The following is an 18,860-nucleotide window of genomic DNA, read 5'->3' as shown; positions in this document are numbered from 1 at the left end:
AGAGCTATGTACTAATAATGGAAAAGCAAACAAGCCAACACAAGTCTATAAACAGCAATTTACAGAAAAGGAAATCTTATAATAAACGAAGAAGCTCAACCTCACTTATGATCAGGGAAAAGCAAATTAAAATGAAATTTGATTTTGTTTTAAAATTTAGAAGTCTAGACAATATTAGTGTTTGTAAGGATATTGCAAAATAGGAACACTCACAACCTGCTGTTGATTAATCAGTATTTTGGAAAATAATTTGAAATTATCTAATAGAGGTGGAAGATCTTCATGCTCTACAATCTAAGATTTTCCTAAGCTAAGAATTCTCTCACACATGTAAACAACATGACAATCCAAGAATGTTTGTTTCAATAGCAAAAAAATCAGAAACACCTAAAAATCCATAAGCAAACGTTTATTCATATAATGCAACACTAGAGCAATTAAAATGAATGAACTAAAGACTTATCTATCAACATGGACACATACTATAAACAATGTTGGGGTGCCTAGGTGGCTCAGTCAGTTAAACACCTGACTCTCAGGTCATCATCTCAGGGTCCTGGGATTGAGCCCTGAGTTGGGCTTCGCGCTCAGCAGGGAATGTGCTTGAGGGTTCTCTCTCCCTCTGCCCCTCCCCCCCCACTTACACTCTCTCAAATAAATAAATCTTTAAAAAAAACTGTAGGGGTGCCTGGGTGGCTCAGTCAGTTAAGCACCTGCCTTTGGCTCAGGTCATGATCTCAGGGTCCTGGGATTAAGCCCTGTGTTGGGCTCCTCGAAAGTCTGCCTCTCCCTCTGTCCCTCCTCCCCCATGCTCTCTCTTGCTCGCTCGCTCTCTAATAAATTAATAAAATCTTTTAAAAAATGTTCAACAAAAAAAAATGTTGCAAAATCGTATGTATAATGTACTAAATAAGAGTGTATGTACTAGGGGCGCCTGGGTGGCTCAGTCGGTTAAGTGTCGGACTCTTGATCTCGGCTCAGGTCTTGATCTCAGGGTTTTGAGTTCAAGCCCCACGTTGGGCTCCAAGCTGGGTGTGGAGCCTACTTTAAAAAAAAAAAAGATACACACAAAAGGTAGGAACAAATAATTCAACACTCTCCAAGTCAATTTAATCCTTCTGATTCTGTATTCCACCTAAAAAGAGAGCAGTTTTGCTGCTCTGCTGGCAATTTTGCTATTTTTATTGGTTTCTATTGTCTTGTTGCTAAACTTGTTTTCCATTTAAGAAAGAACCAGAGACGCCTGGATGGCTCCATCAGTTAAGTGTCTGCCTTCAGCTCAGGTCATGATCCCAGGGTCCCGGGATTGAGCCCCACAACGGGCTCCCTGTTCAGCGGGGAGTCTGCTTCTCCCTCTGCCCCTCCCCCCCTGCTTTTGTGTGCATGCACACACTCTAAGAAATAAATAAAACCTTGAAAAAAAAATGAACAAACAAACAGCCACTGCAAACTCTGGTAACCAATCACAGAACACAATCAAATTTCAAATAAAAAGTCATATAAGATTTACTGTGTCAAATCACAAGAAATTTAGTAATCCATAACAATTTGCAATCAACTTCCTTAAAGAACTTTTGGGGGCATCTGGGTGGCTCAGTCCATTGAGCGTCTGACCCTTGGTTTCAGGTCATGATCTCAGGGTCATGAGATTGAGCCGTGCGTTGGGCTACCCACTCAGGAGGGAGTCTGCTCAAGATTCTCTCTCACCCTCTCCCTCTGCCCCTCCCCCCACTCACACATTTTTCTAAAATAAATAAATCTTTAAAGCAAAGAACTTTTTTAGGTCTGAACCTAAAAAACAAAACAAACACCAACCACTCATTAAAAAAAGTTATCTGGGGGCACCTGGGTGGCTCAGTGGGTTAAGCATCTGCCTTCAACTCAGATCATGATCCCGGGGTCCTGGGATAGAGCCCTATGTCGGGCTCCCTGCTCAGTGGGGAGCCTGCTCTTCCCTCTCCCCAACTCTCGCTCATGCTCTCTCTTGCTATCTCTCTCAAATAAAACCTTTAAAAAAAAGATTATCTTATTTCATTAATTGTACTCTATCTTCAAGAAATCCACATAGCCTATCTTGTAAACAGCTTACCAGAAATTCTGTCTCTAGCTTTATCTCAAACTATTACTCTATCACATACTTTTAGTGAGAGCAACCTATTCATTAAACCCTCAATATAACTACTTTTTCATCTTCTTACTCTCATGTCACCATCTCTTATGTTTTTCTGATCCCACCAACATGTAGTAATGTCCCCACTTTGAGCAAAAAACAGTAAGAGTTAACATTTATAGAGAATTTAATGTATGCCAATATCGCTTCAATGGAATTATCCCATTTAATCCACATAACCTTGTGAAATTTGTTCTATTTTCCCTTTTGTGGTGAGAGAAACCAAGTGAGGCCCTCCACGTTCTCCAATGTTGCATGGATGGTAAGTTGCAAGCTAGGTCTCAAACCCAAACTCCAAAAACCACATCCTCAAACATATGTGATGCTATCTCCTGGCTCAAAGTATTGACTGCCTTTATTGCTCAAATGTCACTGAACATATGCTCTGTGATATTTAACATTTTGTGTTCAGAGATGTCGTTTAAGTGGCGCAAAATACTATTTCCTTCAACAAAAATTTACTGAGAGCCTGTATGCCAGGCACTGTTGACTACTGGGTCTTAAAGCATGTTATAAAGCCTCTACAAATGAAAAATAGATAAATTCTTCAGATACATGGACATCCCAGAAAGTGGGTAAATGAAAATTTAAAATATGTACATAGCAATTGAAACTACATAAAAACTATGTTTAAATAGGAATTGGAAAAGAACATAGTCATAAATAGTATGATAAAGTTGGGCTTTGTTTCTTCTTCTTTTGCTATTTCATTGAGTTAAGCTTTTTGTTAAGAGAGCTAAGCAATGAAAAGATTTATTAAAAAAAAAACCAAACATGTCTTAAGTGTTTTCTTTCTCCCATAAAACAGCAAGAACAGCCTAGAGAAAGATGAATGAACATCCCTCCTCTTAACATTCCACTGTAATTTGGCTTGCTTCAGGAAGATACACCTGATGTCAGCAGTAAGGCTTGCAGATACCATTAGTAAATATCTCTCTATATAAAATCTTCCTACAACTATAAAGTTTCGGAAACTTATAGCTAATTGTAAATTTTCATAGAATGGAATCTAATCTTAGAACTGAAAGAAACCCAGGCGCCTGGGTGGCTTAGTCCCTTAAACGCCTGCCTTCCGCTCAGATCATGATTCCAGAGTCCTGGGATCCAGCCCTCCCTCCATCGGGCTTCTTGCTCAGCGGGGAGTCTGCTTCTCGCTCTGCCTGCTGTTCCCCCTGCTTGTGTGCTCTCTGACAAATAAATAAATAAAATTTTCAAAAAAAAAGAACTGAAAGAAACTTTGCAGAACATCTCCTTCAACCTTCTCATTTTACACTGATTACTAAATTCTAAAATCTAAATTCTAGGTTAATGAGAGTAAATGCAGCAACAACCTATAAGAGCTGAAATTGTAGTGGTTTATATTGCAAAAGAAATGCATTTCAGAAATAAAGTCTGTGTGTGCTAGCATCAGCCCATCATGTAGAGTTCGTTAATTACTAACTAGCTGCGTCTTACTGAACTTAACTTCTACAGGCCTGAACATCTTCATCTGGATAAATTCTAACCACTGTTGAAAAGTGTGCCAGTAGGGGCTCCTAGCTGGCTCAGTGGTAGAGCATGCGACTCTTGATCTCAGGGTTGTGAGTTGGGAGCCCCACGTTGGGCGTGAAGCCTACTAAAATAAAATAAAATTAAGGAAAAAAAGTGTCTAAAAAGACCTCAATCACATTAAGCTTCCATGGTAAACGGCACTGTTTCAACATTCTTCCTTTCAGGTTACAGTTAGAATTTGCATCCGCTGTCTTAAGAGGCAAAATGAACAGTGCGCGGACACTACAAAACAAGTACAGTTCAATCAAGAACCTGTCTGCACCCGGACACGCATGGGCGCACGCACGCACACAACCCTATAAAGGTGACTAGTCACTGCAGAGCACTGTACTTTACAATACATCCCTCAAACATAATGGCCCTAAAGCCCACAGCAGGGGAAAACAACAAATGACACCAAGCTCTACCTACTGCTTTTAAAAGGTGAGGCCTACTGGCGTCAAAACCTCCAAACGTTATGCTTACAACTAATGGTTCAGGCCTCAGATCTGCATCTACCCCTCGGCTTTCACCAGCTTCAGGGGTCCCCAGAAAAAAAAGGAAGGGGCCGCCGCCAGACAGCTGACGCCTGACTTGGGAGCCGTTTGGAAATAACGAGCATGGTTTTTGTGGCTGCTTGCGATTCGATGTGAGCTTTCCAGGAAGTGTTGCAAACGACATAACGGGCATGTGGGCTATCAAGCTGGCAATTTCCTGCGGCTCTGGCGAAAACGCTGTCAACCTCGCCTCCTACTACGGCGGTCCGCTAGTTCCCTGGGGGCCACCCGGAACGCGCAGGGGATGAGGCCCTTGAAGAGGGGCGGAAAGGCTGGCCTCCGGTGCCGACGGGAGGAAGCCGGCGTCGGCCGGAAAAAATAAGCAGACCTAAGAGGGGTCCGCCTGAGCAGGGATGGGGGCTGCCACCGGCGTGAGAAAAGCGGGGGGGGGGGGCACGCGAGGCTGGCTCTGAGGAGACGAAGGGCCGCGCTCCGAGGGTCAGGCGGGTCCCCGCGAGCCGACGGCAGGGAAACAATGGCGCGGGCGTGACGTGGGGCCGGGGGCGTCGCCGCGACGCGGAGGTAGGGGCCGCTCTGAGGCGGGGGCCGGCGGGGGCCAGCTGGGGATGGGGGGGCGCCGTGTGGGTACGCGGGTGCCGAGTCCTCGGGTGCCAAGTCCGCGGGCGCGCAGGCGGACGCTGGGATGGAAGAGAGGGGCCGGAGGGGCGCAGCGGCCCTAGTGGGGCCGGGGCAGGGGCTGGCGGCGGCCCCCGGTCCCAAGACGCGCGCTCTGCCGCGCACCCTCCCTCCCTTGCTTGCTCGCTCTCTCCCTCGCCCGCTTCCTCCCCGCCCTCCCGCGAGTCCCGCCGCACTCACCAGCCCGCCGCACGGCTGCAATCCCAGCGCGCAACTGCCGCAGCCGCCTCGGCGCGCTCCTTCTCCGCCCCCGCCGCCCCGGTACCGCCCCCGGCTCGCGCCCGGCCAGGGACCGGCGTGCTGTTCTTTCCCCAGCTCCGCCGCAGAACCCGGCCGCGGCGACGCTCCCTAGCAGCACTGCCTGAGAGGAGCCCCGATGCGGTCGTGCGCCTCGGGCCCTAGCGCGGGTTCTCGAGATCCACAAACAACAGCAGTTGTTGACGAGCTGTAGGATAAGGCACGTTGACAGCCCTTACATGGCTTTTAGGTCTCCATCAATTGGCCTTGTGCCCGGCCCCTCAGCAAGGCCCCAGACCACCTTGCCTTGGTCTACACACCGATGCTTTTCCTTAGGGGGATGGGGCACCCTTTTTCCCCCGTCACCGAATCCTCTGGTCAAAGAGACCCCAGAGCCCTTCTGGACCCAGACCCCCATACCACGCTTGAATCCCACTGATGGTTAAAAGCACCGGCTTTGGAGTTTGTCAGAACGGGCTGGAATTGTAGTTCCACCACTTAAAAATTGTGACCTTGGGCAAGTTACCTGACCTCACTGTACCAAGTTCCCTCATCTATAATACAGGAACAGATAACAATAGTACCTATCTCATTGGGTATCACAGAATGAAATAATAGAGGGAAGGTTCTCAGCACAGTCCTGGCACAGGGCACTCAATAAATGTTAGTTATAGCGACCCCCTACCACCAACAAGCCGAAAGACTCCCAGTGACAGAAAGCCCACCATTTCCAGAGCAAGGCATTCCTTGCTCTCAGCAGCTCTACACCGGTTAGAAAGTGTTTCTGAAACACCCACTCTCTGGCCCAAGTCCTATCCCTTGGGAGCCTCAGAGAACAAACAGGTCTAATTTCTCTTTGTCCTTCTACTTATAGATATTTGAAGATTTCTGCCCAGGTCTTCTGTTACTGGAGACCAGTATCTCCCATTACTGGGGAAGGGAAAGTCTTTGTCCTCCTTCTCCTCATGCACCTAGTAGGTCTGAATGTGGCTCCTTCAGAGTATATCACCCAAAACAGAAACAAATGTTTGTAGTACCATCACAACAAAGCAGTTACCCTAACTTCCTCCTTGTAGGACTTCCATTCAGGCAATAAAGTTCATGGCATCCACACTATTGACTCATTGAGCTTGCCATCAACAAAACCTCCAAGACTTAAATAAGTGCTCTACTGGAGCATTTCTACCTCTCATGATTTTTGAGCCAACTTCAGTTCAGGTCAGCCGAGGACAGGCCTTGGACCTCTCACCTACTAGCTTGTTCAGGATATGTGAGGAAAAGGAATAGGAACTGGAATTTCATCTAATACTACCTTTCAACCAAGTACTTTTGGAAAAATTTCAGGGTTTGTGTCTAAAGACCAGGCCACTGAACAAATAACATATATATATTTATAAAATCTCAACTGAGCAAAAAAAAAATGCATGCACACATGAAAGACTAAAAGGAAATATGTAATTGAATATGTGAGTAGTGTTTTTTTCTCAGTGATAAGATTCAGGGTAGTTTCTTTTCTTTATACTTTTCCATAAATTTCCCAGATTTTCTACATTGTTTATACTACTTGTATAATCAAGAACTTTGTTTCCAAAAAAATCAGAAAAAATAATTTTAAAAATCAGGGACATGTAATAACTTTATAAGTTGGGGAACAAGGGGCACCTGGGTGGTTCAGTGGATTAGGCGACTGCCTTTGGCTGGGGTCATGATCTCAGGGTCCCAGAATCAAGCTCCACATCAGGCTCCCTGCTCGCCGGGGAGTCTGCTTCTCTCTCGCCCTCTGACCCTCCTCCCCGCTTGTGCCCTCTCTCTCTCTCTCTCTCTCTCTCTCTCTCTGTTGAAAATAAATAAATAAAACCTTTTTTAAAAATTGGGAAACAAACTTAAGAAATAACAGACTAAGAGAAAACATTTGTAATACATAAAGATTTATATCTGGAACATACAGAGGACTCTTAACAAATCAATAAGAAAAAAATCTACTAGAAAAATGGGCAAATAATATAAATTGGCAGTTCACAGAAAAGGAAATACAAATTGCTAATAAGCACACACACAAAAAATGCAATCTCAGTAGTAACCAAGGAAATGGAAATTAAAACTGAGATTGGCAACAATTTTCAACATCATTATATCAAAAGAGTATAAATTGGCACAGCCACTTTAGAGGGCAATAGGACAATATTTATTAAATCCATGTCTCAGCAATGCCACTTCTAGTTATCTACCATACTCCATGTACATATGGAGGTGTGTACAAGGATAATTACTATGATATTGTTAATAAACTTTGGAATCAGCCTAAGTGCCCACCAATAGAGGAATGGCTAAATAAAATGCACAAGACTCATAATGCAATTCTGTAGAGAATTTAAAAGAAGTGACCTTGATCTATACGTTAATATAGATCTATCTCAAAATCATATAGTTGAGGGGCGCCTGCGTGGCTCAGTCGGTTAGGCGTCTGACTCTTGATTTCGGTTCAGGTCATGATCTCAGGGTCCTAAGATTGAGCCCTGCTTCAGGCTCCATGCTGGGTGTGGAGCCGGCTTAAGATTCTCTCTCTCCCCTGCTCCCTCTGCCCCTCCCCCCTCACTTGCTCCCTCTCTAAAAAAAATAAATAATATAGTTGAATGTAAAAAGCAAATTGCAGTATAATATGTAAATTATATATATAATTGATATTTTTTAAAAAATCTTCCTCAAAATGCTTAACTTCGGTCTAACCAGGAAAAATCATCAGACAAACCCCAATTAAGAGATATTCTACAAAATACCTGACCTGGACTCTTCAAAAGTGTTACGGTCGGGGTGCCTGGCTGGCTCAGTTGGGAGAGCATGTGACTTTCGATCTTGGGGTCATGAGTTTGAGTTCCATGTTGGGTGTAGAGATTACTTAAAAATAAATAAATAAACTATTAAAAAAAAAAAGAACTGGAAGCCTTTAAAAAAAAAAAAGTGTTAAGGTCATCAAAGCCAAGGAAAGACCAAGAACTGCGACAGACTGGAGGAGACTAAAGAGAATAGAAAACTAAATGCAACGGAGGATCCTGGATGGGATCCTAGAACAGTAAAAGCACATTAGTGGAAAAACTTGAAAAGTTCTAACAAAGTTTATAGTTTAATTAACAGTACATTATACCAGTGTTAATTTCTTAGTTTTGATCATTGAACCAGAGTTATGAAACCCGTTAATATTAGGAGAGGCTGAGCAAGGGTATACTGGAACTTTCTGTTATTATCTTTGCAACTCTTCTGTATATCTAAAATTATTTTCAAAATAAAATGTTAAAACACAGACATAAATAGCATTATTTCTTATCGACACTGCTATAGACAAATTCTAAATTCATATGTTGAAACCTAATGCCCAGTGTGATAGTATGTGGAGGTAGGGCCTTTGAAAGGTAATTAGGTCATGAGGGTAGAGCCCTCATAAATGGAATGAGTGCCCTTATAAAAGAGACCCCAGAAAGCTTCCTACCCTTTCCACCCTGTAAGGATGCACAGCAAGAAGATAGCTGTCCCTGAACCAGGAAACAGGCCTTCACCAAATCTGCCGGTGCCTTGCCCTTGGACTTCCCAGCCTCTGGAACTGTAAGAAATTTCCTATAGGCTACCAAGTCTCTGGTATACTGTTATAGCTGCCAAAACTAAGACAATCTCACATTAAGTTTATAGAAGATTTTTAAAACATTATAAGGCTGCCAAACTCTTATCAGAAGTTATCCAAAAAAAAAAAAAAAGCTATCTCTGAAGATGGGGTAAAGGTCAAGATTGGGGGTAAAAGGGAGTTTAGCTTACTGGGTTTTTTGTTCTTTTTTTTTTTTTTTTTAGAGAAAGAGAGAGCATGCATGTGTGGGGATGGGGTGGGGAGGCAGAGGAAGGAGGAGGGAGAGAATCTTAAGCAGGCTCCATGCCCAGTCCCCAGCCCAAGGCAGGGCTCTGGGGCTTGATCTCACGACCCTCCTGAGATCATGACCTGAGCGGAAATCAAAGAGTCAGATGCTTAACTGCTTAACCGACTGAGCCACCCAGACACCCCTAGTCTTACTGTTTCTGAAGATAAATGTATTCATGTATTGTTTTTGTAACCAGAAATTAATGTTTTAATTGCAAAAGAAAGGAAAAGGGCAGGACATTTGGCTTTATGACTTTCTGGAGAAAGACAAGCCATACCAACTATGAAAGAACCTTCTAAAAGAAGACTGGGGAGCCTGAGGAAGCAATGAGGAGTCTTAAGTGGCTTGCTTGGGGTCTCCAACTTGGCATTGGCTGAAAGGCCTGGGCAGTGAGTGCTTAGCAAGAGAGGCCATCCTACTGTGGCATTGGATGGCCTCTCACCAAACTTCCTGCCCAGCACCCACATGGCTGTCCTACCCCTCTGATTAACATGATTTTCCCCCAGAATACCATAAACTGTGAGTCACCCAGAATGTAAGCAGCATTCACAGGTCACTCATCAGTTTTCTGCTCCTTGGCAGAAGCTCTCAGAGAAATGCAAACATTGCTCAACACCCTGGCCTGGGGCCTAGAAACAGCCTCTGCTGCCCAAAAATCTTTCTCCCAGGAAGTGTTCAGTCTTAGATCCAATCAGCCATCTCAGATGTCTCCTCTGTTTTTCATCCTTCTTTCTCTAAGAGCATAGGGTCAGCACTTACCGTGGTTAGTGCTAGCACAATCACCATGCAAGGAGACAATGAGACAATGTTGGGTCTAGCTAGAAATGGCCAGCGCAGCTTGAGAGACAGGATATATGTAAGACTCAGGAGCACCAACATTTCTTCAAAAATATGCAGTGAGCTCCTACCTTGTGCCTAACACTCATCAATAGAGACATGGGTTTCTGCCCTCTTGGAGGTTTCCAACTGCTTGGGAAGACGAGCTTTAAATAAACAATTATTTTACTACAATTTTAGGGAAGTGAAATGCAGGGAAAGTAAAAGATGCTATGAGGGAAAACAAAATAGGGGTTATGGAGAGGCTCAGGGAACATTTCTCTTAGGAAAGAACATCTCAGCTGAGCCCTGAAGGATGAGTAGGACTTAAGCTAAAGAGAGGTGTTTGCTTGGATAGTTGGAGGATTCCTGAAAGAGGGACCAGTAGGTACAAAGGCCAGAAATGAGTCATTATCTGTTAGTGACTCAATACTGCATAAAGGATAAGAATAAGGTCCCCTGGATCCCTACTTCTGTTTCAACACAACTCCACTTTTATCTGTTTTAAAAAGAGATTCCAAAAAATAAAAATAAATAAATAAATAAATAAATAAATAAATAAATAAATGGGGCATCTGGGTGGCTCAGTTGGTTGGGCGTCTGCCTTTGGCTCAGGTCATGATCCCAGGGTCCTGATCCGGCTCAGCGGGGAGCCTGCTTCTCCCTCTCCCTCTTCCTGCCACTCCCCTTCTTTGTGCTTTCTCTCTCTCTCTGTCAAATAAATAAATTAAATTAAATCTTAAATAAATAAATAAAATAATAAGATTCCATATAAGGATGTGTGTGTGTGTGTGTGTGTGTGTGTGTGTGTATGTGTATTAACTGCCCATATGTCTATGTTTGAAAAAAGGGTTTGGTTGTTTTTAAAAAATGTGTTTGAGGGGTGCTTGGGTGGCTCAGTTGGTTAAGCATCTGACTCTTCATTTTGGCTCAGGTCATGGTCTTGGCGTCATGAGATTGAGCCCTGCATCAGCTCAGCAAGGAGTCTGCTTCTCTCAGTATCCCTCTGCCCCTCCCTGAACTGGTGTGTGTGCACTTTCTCTCTCCCTCTCTCTTTCTCTCTCTCACAAATAAATAAATAAATAAATAAATAAATTTTTTTAAAAAAAGTGTGTTTGAAAACTAACAGTCTAGGCTCTGGAGGACCTCTCAGGTTCCAAGCTACAAGGGCTTGCTGACCTTAACCCAAGTTCACTGATGCTGCCGCTGTTGTCTTGCCAGGCTCTGCCAGGGGCCATCTGCCCACTCTGATTCTCCCAGTGGTGCTGTAGAAAGGCCTCAGAGGAGATCACTGACAGCAGCTCAGTACAGATCAGGCAGCTTAGTCCACAGGCAGCTTCTGTCCATGGAATCAGAGGCTGAAAATAGATCATTACATGCCACAAAAGTCTTAAATTGCTTCTAACCAGGCAGCGAGCTGTAGGGATTAAGAAAATGGATTCCAGAGCCAGACTCTCTGGCTTCAACTTCTGGCTCTGCAGCTAACTAGTTGTGACCCTGAACAGGTTTCTCAAAGCCCTCATGTCTTAGTTTCCCCATCTTTAAAATGGATGTGAGGATAATAATAGTGTCTACTTCATAGGCTTGATGAGGATCAAATGAGAGATCACATTTGTACAGCATCTGAGATAGGGCCAGGCATCCAGTAAGCACCATATAAATAAATTTGTTAAATAAAACCTAAGTGGCAATAGTATGTTTCTTTCTGTATGAATTTATGGGTGGCAAAGCCCAAATTCAGGCATTTTAAATCTTCTACTGTTTGATGTTTTACCACTGCTGTCAAGGTGAAGTTCTCTCTGTGGCTTCCCACACCTCTGAGGAATTGGGGTCACATGGCCCTCTGAAACGGTGAGTGGTTACCAGATTCGGGATTCCTTCACTCAGTAATATTGCAGAAGCACTTCTGGGCATTCATGTAGGGTGGCCATCTTTGGACTGTGCCATTCAGGATATTCAAATAAACTGTCATCGGGGTGCCTTGGTGGCTCTGGTTGGGCGTCTGCCTTTGGCTCAGGTCATGATCCTGGGGTCCTGGGATCCAGCCCAGCACTGGGCTCCTTGCTTGGTGGGGGTCTGCTTGTCCCTCTCCTCTGCCCCTTCCCCCCATTTGTGCACGCTCGCTCTCTCTCAAATAAATAAAATCTTTTAAAAAAATAAAAATAATAAAATAATAAAATAAACTGCCATCTACTGTCATTACTATTTCTTGAAAAGCAATTTTAACACCAAAAAAGTGGGAAAAACATAATCTCAGAATAAAAGGCAGGGCCTTAAATTGAGCTTAGTAAAAAATTGATACCCTTTTCTGCTCTTTTCCATTTCATCTTAAGCCAGCAACCAGGAGCCGACCCCTGTCTAAGACCCAGCATTTGGCTAACACTGCTCCACATGACCCTTCTGAGTGTTCCTGGACACACTGGACATTATAACTAAATACCTCTCCACCTCTCTGAATGTCCACACCTCAAAGCCAGTACCAAACACCCCACACTTTACAAAACTGAAGGCATTTGCTACTAATCCCAGAGAGTACTGCTATGCTCAGAGGTAGATGGGCCACAATTGGGAAGAGATATTTTAGTTGTTCCCTGTAGGACTTAATGGGGCCATTTAGAACCTTGGCTCTAATTCCAAGGAGTCAGGAAGGACTCTGAGCTACCTGGGTGTTTTAGAAAAAACCTCCCCGTCCTCCTGTGTCTCCTTCATTCTCATATCACTCCCACACTACAACACTTCTGAAACCAGACGCGTGAGGGTTTTCCCACACCAAGCAATTCTCTGGGACAACTTAGTGTCAACAATCGATTTAACTTAATTCTGACACTATCTGCTTGGAGACAGTGTCAGATCCCCCAGGGTAGGGGCTCAGTCCCACGAGACTGCCCCCCACTGCAGATGCCAGTCACAAGTAATAGGTCCCCAGGTTATCCACAACTTCTGTCTGACTTGGCTACAAATCAGAGGTTCCCATGACCTCCTCCCCCTTGGATTTGATTATTTGTTAACAGCCACTCACAGAACTCAGGGAAACACCCACTTGCATTTACCAACTCATTAAAGGATATGATAAAGGTGAACAGCCAGATGAAGAGATACAGAGGGTGAGGTCTGGGAGGGTCCCAAGCACAGGAGTTTTCGTCCCCACAGAGTTGGAGTGCCACCCTCCCAGGATGTGGATGGGTTCACCAACCTGGAAGCTCTCTGAACCCCACACATTTTTATGGGGGCTTCATCACACAGGCATTGATTGATCATTCACTCCATTTTCAGCCCTTTGCCCTTCTTAAGAGGAATGAAGGGAGTGGCCGAAAATGCCGAGCTTCTAATTACGGCTTGCTCTTTCCAGTGACCAGCCCTCATCCAGGAGCCATCTATGACTCGACGAGAGTCACCTCATAAGAACAGAAGACATGCCTATCATCCAGGGAGTGACAAGGGTTTCAGGAGCTCTGTACCAAGAACCAGAGAAAAAGACCAACGTCTATTTTCTACTACCTCACGCTGAGTGTGCAGCTTGTCTTCCCAGACACAATGAGAGGTTCCAGCAAGGAGAGTCAGGGTACAGGGCTGTCGTTGTGCTGACTCTGCTGCGAATCTACTGTGTAATTTTGGTGATGCCCTCTACCATTCAGAGACCTAATTTACTCTTCTACAAAATGGAGGCAGTAATACCTGCTCTGCGTTCCTCAAGGTTGTCTTGGGAATCAAATATATAATGGCTACAAATATGCTGTTAAAGCACTGTAAAGGAATGGGTATTGTTAACTCTCAGCCCCCACTCCCTTCTGGTCAGGGCCCCAAGATTCCCTACTAAGTTTATACCAAGGATCCTCCCTTCCTCCCTCTCCTTTGGCCTGACTAGGACTCCACAGCCCAACACTCCAGGGGAGACTCCTCTAGGCCTTGGGTTAGAGCAGTATAGTAGAGAAGAGCTGATTTGTTCTCTCCTTCTCAGAGCCCTGGTCTCCTAGGTCTCTCCAGGAGGGAGTAAACTCCTAAGTATTAAACACTCAGGAGTCCACAAATACTCTTGGAGTTCCAGCTTAGTGAGCCTGTCCAAGAATGCTTCCTGCTAAACTAAAAAAGGTGATAGCCGGAGAATGCCGGGAGACATTCCATTTCTCTGCCTCCAAGGAATCCTGGCAGCTGGACTTTCCAGTGTGTTATATCTGGAAGAAACTTTAGATCAGTGGTTCTCTATTCTGGCTGAACATTAGAATCACCAGGGGAGCTTTTAAAAAATACCCGTGCCAGGCTGTACCTCACACCAATTAAATCAGAATCTTTTGGACATCAGTATTTTTAAAGCTCCCCAGATGATTGAAATGTGCAGCCTAGTTTGAGAACCACTGCTATTGATAATCCAGGTCAAACAGCTCATTTTACAGAAAAAAAAGGGGGAGGGCCTGGGCATTTAAGAATTTTGTCCAAAGTCATACAACAGATTAGAGTTTGAAATAATTCAATAAGCTGATGAAAATAACAGCTAATTTCTGTTGAGCATTTACTGTCACTTTACAAACATAATCTCAGACAGTCATCACAATAATCTTATGAGAAAACTGAAGCCCAAAAGGTTTAGTTTGCTCAAGGCCAAAGCAACTAAAGTGGCGGAGATCCCTGTTCAACTGTTCAACCAAATTTGAGAGCAGATGACAAGACAGGGGGGTAGAGCCTCTGCCTTTAAGGAACTTGTAGCCTATCTGGAGGGACAGGAAACAGGTGAGCCAACACTTAAAACAGTTTGATAAGTATGACAGTAAAAGTAAACAATGCAAGGCCAAGGAAGCCACCTAACTCTGGGAAAAGTCAAAGAAGTCTTCTCAGAGGAGGAGTTATTTGCAGAAGTCTTAAAAGGTGAATGAAAAGTAGTTTAGTGAAAAGAAAGAAAGGAGAGGAAGTGGGACTAGCAAGTGCCAAGCCATGACATGTGAGAGAGCATGGTGCTCAGAGGATGCTCAGAGCTCCGTAGTAATTCAGAATGACCCGGTAGGTCCATTGGGTAGCAATATTAGTAAGTGGTGAGATTGAAGAAGTACAGAGACAAGATCATTAAGAAGTCTGAAAAAGGGAACCATCAAATGATTATAAACTAGACAATGAAAGGATATAAATTTGTTTAAAAAGTTACTGGAGGATAAGACATCAAAAGCCCAGGCAACAAAAGAAAAAAAGCGGCCTATATCAAAACTAAAAACTTCTGTGGGAAGATGGCAAGTAGGAGGTCCCTAAACTCACCTCGTCCCATGGATATAACTAGATAACACTCACATAAGGGCAAATAACCCAGAAAACTACCCGAAGACTGGCAGAACAAACTCCACAACTAATGTAGAGACAAGGGGCGCCTGGCTGGCCTAGTCAGTAGAGCATGGGACTCTTGATCTTGGGGTTGTGAGCACGAGCCCCACATTGGGTGTAGAGATTACTAAAAAAAAAAAAAAAAAAATTAATAAAAAAAATAAATGTAGAAATGAGGCCACACTGAAGAAGGTGGGAAGGGCAGAGACACAGTGGGGAGCTAAACCCAGCAGGCCTGGCTGCCGGGGGAGGGAGCCACTGGGCGCTGAGAAGACTAAGAAACAGACTACCAGACCCAGGAGTCTGCATGGGGAAGATGAATCCCCGTAGCATTTGGCTTTAGAAATCAGAGGCGCTGAATTTTGTGAGTTCTCACAACCAGTGGGACTTAAAGCCTGGAACTTTATTTTTATTTTTATTTTTATTTGGGCGGGGGGGTGTCTGGGTGGCTCAGTTGGTTTTAAGTGTCCAACTCTTGATCTCAGCTCAGGTCTTGATCTCTTGATCTCAAATCCATGCTGGGTGTGGAGCTTACTTAAAAAAAAAGGTAAAACTATTATTATTTTTATAGTCATTCAGTAATACCCCATTGTGTTCAACCAGAAACATGAAAATGGAGGAAGAATAAAAGGTTACTTGATCTCTCAAGAGGCAATATAGTTCAGGGATGCCTGGGTGGCTCAGTCAGTTAAGCGTCTGCCTTCAGCTCAGGTCATGATCCCAGGGTCCTGGAACTGAGCCCCGCATCGGGCTCCCTGCTCAGCAGAGAGTCTTCTTCTCCCTCTGCCCCTCCCCCCCAGCTCATGCTCTCTCTCTCACTCGCTCTCTCTCAAATAAATAAAATCTTTTAAAAAAAAGCAATATAGTTCAATTTTCTGCCATACAAAATTTAACACTTTGTGACATTATAGGTAAGTTTTATTTTCCTTATTACACCCTTCCATATTTTACAAACTTCCTATAATGAACATGTCTCATTTTTAACATTAGAAGTTTTAGGGAAAAAATAAAATAAAAATTAAAAAAAAATTTTTAATTAAACAAAAAGAAGTTCTAGGAAAAAAGTGAATGTGATTTTATTTTATTTTTTATTTACTTATTTTTTTGTGAACATGATTTTAAAAATCATTTCTTCAGGGGTGCCTGGATGGCTCAGTCGGTTAAGCATCTGCCTTCAGCTTGGGTCATGGTCTCAGGGTCCTGCTCAGCAGGGAGCCTGCTTCTCCCTCTCCCTCTGCCCCTACCCCCTGCTCATGCCCTCTCTCTCTCAAATAAATAAGTAAAATCTTAAAAAAAAAAAAAAAAGATTCTCTCTCTCCCTCTCCCTCTGCCTCTCTCCCACCCCACCCCTGCTCAAGCTCTCTCTCTCAAAATAAATAAATAAATAAAATCTTAAAAAAAAAAAAAAAAAACTTCTTGAAATAGTTCCACGTGTCCTTACCCTTCTGTGAAGAGGGGTATCATCTTCCTCCCCACTGTACAAAGTGGGGAATCTTGACACAGATTGCAGAGCAAGTGCATGCAGACTCAGTGTGTGAGCTCCAGACCTTGTTCTCCAGGGCTGCACCTACGCAGGTTTATGTGCAAGAACGTGTCTCCTGGAGTCCACAACCTCAGGATTGGAGATGTTAAAGCCTGGAACTTTAGAAGCTGAATCCCTGTCCTTGAAAAGATAGCACAACAGTCTAGAGATACAGTTTAGAAGTTTGAAAAATGCCTAGGGCATGTGGGAGGGAGAGTTAGTTACTAATCTCAGAGTTCCCTGAGGGACTTCTCCAGGAACAAAAGAGCTAGCAGGTCCCGTTTCCCTCCTCCTCTCCCTGCCCCCAGCATAATCACACGGACACCTGCCAGGACCCGTGCAGCACCTGGCATTGACTTCCTAACTTGCTTACACCATACCCCGCCCCCTCCAGCTGGGCCTACCTCAGTCCCCGCACTGTGGGTGCCTCCCCCAGAAGAATGATGCAGACATTGCCAACACTGCATCTCCCAGCCTCCTGTGGAGGAGACACGCACCCTGTTAAAACTGTACATGCTGCCAGTGTGTGCTTTGCAGACTAGCTCCAGCTGGCCCCGTCTCCAGAGTGGCTGCTGCACACGTCTATGGAAGAAAACCAGTTAAAAGTGTGTACCCTGCCCACTACTTTCAAGAACAAGAGAGCAGCTGACTTTCCTAACACACAGAAACAGACCCAGACAGTTAGGCAAAATGAGGAGACAGAGGAATATGTCCCAAAGGAAAGCACAGAACAAAAATCACAGCAAGATACCCAAGCAAAACAGAGATGAGTAATATGCCTGGTAGAAAATTTAAAGTAATGATCACAAAGATGGTCACTGGACTGGAGAGGAGGACATCAGTGAGATCCCTAACACAGAGATAAAAAAGGACTAATCAGAAATGAAGAACACAATAATTGAAATTAAAAATTAACTTGATGGAATAAATAGCAGGCTAGAGGAAGCAGCGGAATGAATTAATGACCTGGATGACAGAGTTATGGAAAGTAATCAAGCTGAACAAAAGAGAGGAAAAGAATTATGCAAAATGAGAATAGACTTATGGAACTCAGTGACTCCATCAAATATAATAACAGGGATCCCAGAAGAAGAAGAAGGAGAGAGAAAGGAGAACAGATAATTTATTTGAAGAAATAGTAGCTGAAAACTTCCTAATCTGGGGAAGAAAACAGATATCCAAATCTAGGAGGCACAGAGATCACCCAACAAAATCAGCCCAAGGAGGTCCACACCAAGACATGAAGTAATTAAAATGGCAAGAAGTAGTGATAAAGAAAAAAAAATTTTTTTTAATTTTATTTATTTGACAGAGACACAGCAAGAGAGGGAACACAAGCAGGGGGAGTGGGAGAGGGAGAAGCAGGCTTCCCACGGAGCAGGGAGCCTGATGCGGGGCTCGATCCCAGGACCCCGGGATCATGACCTGAGCCAAAGGTAGACGCTTAACGACTGAGCCACCCAAGTGCCCCAATAAAGAAAAAAATTTTAAAAGCAACAAGAGAGGAGCATCTGGCTGGCCCTGTTGATGTTGCATGTGACTCTTGATCCCGGGGTCATGAGTTCAAGCCCCATGACAGGTATAGAGATTACTTAAAAAAAATAGAGGGGTGCCTGGATGGCTTAGTTGGTGGAGTATCCAACTCTTGATCTCAGGGCCGTGGGTTCAAGCCCCATGTTGGGTGTAGAGATTACTTTTTTTTAAGATTTATTTATTTATTTTAGAGAGAGAAAGGGAGGGAGGGAGACAGAGAGCGAGCATGGGGGAGGAGAGGCAAAGGGAAAGGGAGAGGGAGAATCCCTAAGCAGATTCCCTTCTGAGCATGGAGCCTGACATAGGGTTCAATGAGTTGGACGCTTAATCAACTGAGCCACCCAGGCACCCCTGTCCCCTTTATTATTATACAGTGTCCTTCTTTGTCTCTTGTTATAGTATTTAAAGTCTCTTTTAGGGCGCCTGGGTGGCTCAGTCGTTAAGCGTCTGCCTTCGGCTCAGGTCATGATCCCAGGGTCCTGGGATCGAGTCCCATATCGGGCTCCCTGCTCCGCGGGAAGCCTGCTTCTCCCTCTCCTACTCTCCCTGCTTGTGTTCCTGTTCTCACTATGTCTCTCTCTGTCACATAAATAAATAAAATCTTTAAAAAAATAAAAAAAAAATAAAAAAAAATAAAGTCTCTTTTGTCTGAT

General features: G+C 44.0%; 1 protein-coding gene and 1 long non-coding RNA gene across 4 annotated transcripts in view; one reads left to right on the top strand and one right to left on the bottom strand.

Annotated features, from left to right (window-relative positions):
* Positions 1-18,860, bottom strand: part of NT5C2 (5'-nucleotidase, cytosolic II) — a 132,808-nt gene that overhangs the window by 82,882 nt on the left and 31,066 nt on the right. For 2 of the 3 annotated variants that reach the window (XM_036111527.2, XM_036111528.2), the window contains exon 1: positions 5,074-5,161. The exons of the other annotated variant lie outside the window; for it this stretch is intronic. The gene's annotated coding sequence lies outside the window, so the exon portion shown is untranslated. Of the gene's footprint in view, positions 1-5,073; positions 5,162-18,860 lie in introns of those variants that run through there. 3 annotated transcript variants of the gene reach the window in all.
* Positions 4,636-6,241, top strand: LOC118547878 (uncharacterized). The gene is made up of 2 exons (XR_004923319.2): positions 4,636-4,779; positions 5,209-6,241. It is a non-coding gene; the product is annotated as an uncharacterized LOC118547878 (long non-coding RNA).

The sequence above is a fragment of the Halichoerus grypus genome, chromosome 7 (genome assembly GCF_964656455.1).
Source record: "Halichoerus grypus chromosome 7, mHalGry1.hap1.1, whole genome shotgun sequence".
In the NCBI taxonomy this organism is placed as follows: domain Eukaryota; kingdom Metazoa; phylum Chordata; class Mammalia; order Carnivora; family Phocidae; genus Halichoerus; species Halichoerus grypus.
This window is presented reverse-complemented; position numbering and strand designations above follow the sequence as displayed.